Consider the following 6,264-nt stretch of genomic DNA (forward strand, 5'->3'; position numbering starts at 1 on the left):
ACAAATTCCAGAACACCCTTGGTTACACTTACTTTCTATTAAAAGTAAAAATAATAAACTTAATTGAACTAATATTGCAAAGTAACAATATGCAACTGTGCTGTTAACGCTTCCCAGGGTGTTCATGCTCAGGTCAGACAATGGATTTTGTTGTCCTCATAGCACCAACTTGAAATGATTCATACCAGTGGAAGGGACTATGCTCAATAGTAAACAATCCTACCATTTTGGACTAGAACTACATCTAATTTAATTTTTTGTAATCACTTAAATTTGAACCATGCTAAAATTGTAGTCCCAGAAGCTAGATGGCCGAGAGTTGATCACCTAATTACTTGCGCTTCACCAAGGTTAAATATTCATTAAGGATAACTAAAGGTAGATCTTCATTTTTTCACATTCTAATTTCATTTACAGATGTTTTTATCCCCAGACACAGGAACTAAATGCAAACTCTGAGTTCTAGCTCGTAACTTAAACATTCCTTTGCAAGGCTTTTACAGTAGACTCCAGTTTCAAAATCTAAGTACAAAAATTTTTTTCTGAAAGGTACCAAGGTGTTACCAACAAATAAAGGTATTAGAAGTGATTATCCTTTTCTTTTTGCTTATGATTTTAATTTTTCTGATGTTTTATATTTTCTAACCTTAAAGAAGTTCCACTTTTTTCCTACCAAATTTCTGCCAGTTTATAGCCTATCAAATACTTCCTGTATCCTACAGTTCTCCACCTTCCTAACATGACCCTTTCATACAGTTCCTCATGTTGCAGTGACCCCCAACCATAAAATTATTTTCATTGCTACTTCGTAACAGTAATTTTGCTACTGTTACGAATCAATGTAAATATGCAGTGTGCATTTTCATTGTTACAAATTGAACATAATTAAAGCATAGTGATTAATCACAAAATATGTAATTATACATTGTGATTTATTTCTAATTACAAATGAAATTTTGTCTTGAAGCACGGTATAGCATGGGTGACAGTCTTAATATAACAGCAGTAAACCATATTGCTACGTTTTGTGACAGTCTGCGTAAAAAGCCAACAACAGTGCGAAGGTTGAGACAGCTTCTTTCTGACCGGATCAGAAATGCTCGGGGCAGTCTTCGCCAGAGTACAAGGAACATCACCTTCCACAAGTCGACTTCTGTATTTAGACCTGATAGCCAACAAGCTGGAAAACGTTTCACAAAGATTGGTTGTTGGAAATGGAAGAAGGTGCAACAGTCTCAGACAGAACAGGATATGACTGCAAACACTAGATCCAGAATTTTGTAACTGGCATTGTAGAGAAATCAGTTCTTGCTGCATCGCTGTTAATAAGTTCAATGAACTCCTCTGTCTCAGGAACATCTTCAATTTTGACTGTGAATGGGCTTCTGACAAGTGCAAACGGGGTGTCAGGTAGATTTGGAAAGTACAAAGAAATTTTATCTGCAAGCATGTGCAAGTGTCCTTTCACAGAAATTATCATCGTAACCCTTTTGTCTGGCTCAATGTCATGTTCCTCAAAGAAAGCAGATAAGGTACATTTTACTTTCATCCCTTTTTTTTTTTTTTTTGCCAAAGCGAAAGTTTCATTTGGAATGATTCGATCTTTTCAGTCAAATCGAGGCATATTGCATTTGGTCCTTGCACGGATAAATTTCACTCATTAAAGATGGCAACCAAGTAAGCTATTTTCTGCAGTTCACTTTTATTGTTGAAAAGCGCTTCGAACGGTGGTCTTGCTTTCTGATTAAAAAATGTTTTGAGTTCATCACAAAACTCAAAAACACGTTTTAAAACTTTTGCTTTCAACAATCATCTCACTTCAGTGTGAAACAGCAGAGCATTGTTGGGCAATAAAAGTGAACTGCGGAAAATAGCTAACTTGGTTGCCATCTTTAATGAGTTCCGATGACTTTCGGTGACTCATTCAGGATCAAACGTTGAAATCCAGATCGACATCCTAGCATAGCAGGAGCACCACCTGTGCAAACACCACAAACCTTTTCCAAGAGATCTTATACTCTTTCAGAAATGAACCAACTGTGTCAAATACATCAAGTGCAGTTGTCGTTTTAAGGGGTTTGCACAAAAGAAACTAGTCTTTAAAGTCGCCATCATTAATAAACCCCAAGTAAACTAGTAACTGTGATCAGTTTGCATTGTCTATAGATTCATCAAGCTGGATGCTAAATATTGGAAGTGGAGATTTAATTTTCTGAATTACCTGATCAAGACTATCAGCAGACATGCCATCTATTCTTCTGCGGACAGTGTCATTAGATAATTGCACTCAAGTTTGTATCAAATTCGTCTCTGTTCATAATTTGAACAATGTTTGGCCACTGGCAACAGTATATCCTCAGCAATGGCGTGAGGTTTCGTAGCTCTGACAATGCTGAGTGCCACCAAATATGAAGCTTCAACAGCTGCTGTTTTTCTTGCGGTACTTGCCACCAGTGTCAAGTCTGGCTTTCTTGAGTTCATCAGTTTTGCTTCTAAAATAGTTGGTATCCTTGTCGGCAAAGCTCAGATGCTTGCTATCAAAATGGCGTTTTAGTTTGTCCAGCTTCATAGATTCGGCTGATAGAACTTCATAACAAATAACACATTGGGGTATCTCAATTCCTGCTATAATTATTGAGGTAAAACCATACTGTAAATAACCCTCACTACCTAGGGCCTCTACTCAAGCACTCCCTCAATGCATGAATACTTTCTTTTATTAAATTGGCACTCTACGATGCTCACCCTCCCGACACAACTGCTGAAGCCAAAGCGGGTGAACAAGTAAATTTGGTGAAGAAAGCTGATGGTGCCCAGCTATCGAAAGAGAGTGTCTGGGGTCTTAAAGGCTTGAAGGTGAACAAGCGGCCATCTAGCTCAGAAGCAATAAAGCCCACATGGAAGAAGCATACCAGCCTGTGCGATCACGAGGTGCCAAAGGGACCAGGTATAAGGCATCATGCAATATATATATATATATACCATAGTGAATAAAGGGGGAAGTGCAGAGTGGAGACCCAAGGCCCATTTGTCGGCCACTGGAGATCCCCATAGAGGGGTTTAGGAGAGGAGATGGGTCAGTCAGGGTGCGATGTAGTACCGATGAAGAACACAGCTTTCCCCCAGATCCTGGATGCTTCCTCCCCCCAACTACTATGATCCGAATTCTACCTTGCAGGGCTGGATAGGGCAGAGGCTGTACACTGGTGCATATGGGAGCTGGAGACACAGGGAATCCAGGATGGACGATACCTTCAGGACCAGGGGTGTGAGGGGCGATGCTGGGAGAGTGGAGGGTGAGTGGGTTGGAAAGGGGGAACTGATTACAAGGATCCACATGCGACCTCCTCCCTGGGAGATGGGCGGCAGAGAAGGGGGGGCGGGAAGGGAGACTCTGGACAGGGCAAGATATGACAAAATAACAATATAAATTATCAAGGGTTCATGAGGGAGGGGGCAGCGGGGAGGGGGAAAAAAAGAGGACCTGATGCAAAGGGCTTCAGTGGAGAGCAAATGCTTTGAAAATGATTAGGGCAAAGAATGTACGGATGTGCTTTATACAATTGATGTATGTATATGTATGGATTGTGATAAGAGTTGTATGAGCCCCTAATAAAATGTAAAACAAAACAAAAAACCCTCACTATATATTTTTCTTAATGTTCTTCTCTACACAATCCATTGTCATGGGATGGTTTGCTACTGAAAATAATATAGAACAATAATAATACAAAAGATGATACATGGCATAGTTCAGTCAATAGAGTTCATTAAAATGTCCTATGCTTTACCATTCTGTATTGTTTTTAAATACCTGTTACTATCACATGGTGGCAGTTACTATCACAACTGCATATAAAAAGACCGATCAGCATCCAGATTAAATTCCCATGGTACAGATAATTTTTTGACAGTAGTTGATGATTTTACAGTATATCAGTTTACATTCACCCAGTAATTATAATTCATTAATTGTCATTTTACCTCTAATTTTGCTCTGCTGCTTTCAATACAGCAGCTGCTTTCTACACAGTAGCTGCTCTCTACACGTGAGACTGGTCCACATAAATACATTGTGACAGTTCATAAGTTTCCTAAATTTACCATTCTGTTTATTTTACATAACTATTACTATCACATCAACCACAGCTGAATATAAAAAGACCAATCAGTATCCAGATTTAAGTTCCCATGGTACAAATATTTTTTAAAGTAGTTTTTACAGTACGATTTTACATTCACCCAGTAATGATAATCCACCAAGTGTCGTTTTACCTCCAATATTGCTTTCAACACAGCAGCTGCTTTCTACACGTGACTGGTCCGCATAAGTACATTATGGTGCCAACCCTGTCACACACACCTGTATTTGTCCGGGATGTGATAGGGTTGGTGTGATGATGTCATCACGTCTGGAACTATGTGGGCGTATCTGCATGTGGGCGGACCCGCCTGGAGACCGATAGAGCTGTCTCAGTTCCTAAAACCATCAGAAAGATGTGTTTTCCAGTGTTCTTAGGTGACCCCTGTGAAAGGGTCCTTTGACCCCCAAAGGGGTCACGACCCACAGGGTGAGAACCACTGTCCTAGGGTAATTTTTGTTAAAGATACTTCCTATTTTAAAAAGCACCATGCCGAGGAGTCGATTCCAACTTCTGGCGCCCTCTGGCAGAAAAGGGCAGCCCCATAAGAATTCCCGGATGGCAATCTTTACTGGGATAATATCGACCATTCTTTCCCCGAGCAGTAGCTGATGGGTTTGAACTGTCGATCCTCACATTAACAGCCACACTAAACCCATTCTTCACTTCCTGTTAACCTTGGATAAACTCACTTTGACATAATGCAAAACAAGAGTGCTGGTGGTCACGTGGCAAAGTGCTGGGCTAGCAGAAAGGTCAGTAGTTCCAGACTGCCCGCTGTTCCGAAGATGAGGGCTGCTACTCCCAGAGTTAAGCCTCAGACAGTAGTTCCAGACTGCCCGCTGTTCCGAAGATGAGGGCTTCTACTCCCAGAGTTAAGGCTCAGAAACCCACAGCGGCAGTTCTATGCTGACCGATAGGGTTGCCATGAGTCCGAACTGACTCCATCAGTGGCAGTGAGCTTTTTTGGTCCACAAATGTTACTATTTCTATTTCCTGGTTTGACAGAAAATGTCAAATTCCTTTCTAAGAGGATATATGCAATGCACTTTTTTTTGGCAATTCCATATTATGCTGATTCAGATTTCAATTAGTACAGTTTTAGTAATCCTACAAAAGAGCGAAAATTTAAGTTTTAACTGATAAAATGAGTGTACTTTAATCAAGGGCATACCATAAAAAAACCACTACATAGTCATGAGTTTCTCATGACTTCAGCCTTTCAATGTTCAGAAGAAATGTACTCACATAATAATGAAATCCATGAAAAGATTATATTCTTTTATTGTTTGTTCATACATGTTGCTTCAACTTTCAATAGTAAAAGTCAATAAATTTGATTCCTTAATCATAAAAACTTGCTTTACATATTATTTACACGTTGCCAAAGTCTACAGTCATACAAACATCACAAGGATTTAACTGACTGTATGCACGGCACTATCACACACACGGAGGGAGTTAATCAAGTAACGTACATTCAGAGATTAAATGTCGATATGCACAGTGTATTTGGCACTGTTCATCTATATCATGAAATCTTAACATTCAAAAGCCTTATCCCAATATGTTATAATTTGTGATTTACATCAAGAACCAACTTTCAAATTTTGACACAATTAAGTCTTAAGAAACATAAAACAGTCAGACTTGGGAATGAAATTCAAACCCTCCAAATTCTTGACATACTCCAAATAGCTGCCATCTCTTAAAGTAGGTTGCAGGAAGTCCCTGGATCACAAACGAGCGCTTCTTAAAGCCGTCTGAAAGATGAATTTGTATGTACGTTGGAAATTAGGTACAGTTCCTAATGACAGTCAATGTTGCAGCATACATACAGTACACAGTGCCTCTTTCCAAGCATATAAGACAAACACTTTCGGGCTCACTAAACATCTTTAGGAATCATATTTTGATGTGTCAGAAGATAGCACCCATTTACCTCAAAATTTTAATAGATTTTTTTTGGGGGGAGTCATAACTACGGGTTGAACTAAGTCAGAGTTCCACAACGGGAACTGACTGCCTGTATTCAATTTGGTAATTTTCCCATGGTGGGGGGTTTCAAGAAGAAACAGACAATATCCTGCAACACATATGAAAACGAACAACTCTTCTTTAA

Source organism: Tenrec ecaudatus, chromosome 7 (genome assembly GCF_050624435.1).
Source record: "Tenrec ecaudatus isolate mTenEca1 chromosome 7, mTenEca1.hap1, whole genome shotgun sequence".
In the NCBI taxonomy this organism is placed as follows: domain Eukaryota; kingdom Metazoa; phylum Chordata; class Mammalia; order Afrosoricida; family Tenrecidae; genus Tenrec; species Tenrec ecaudatus.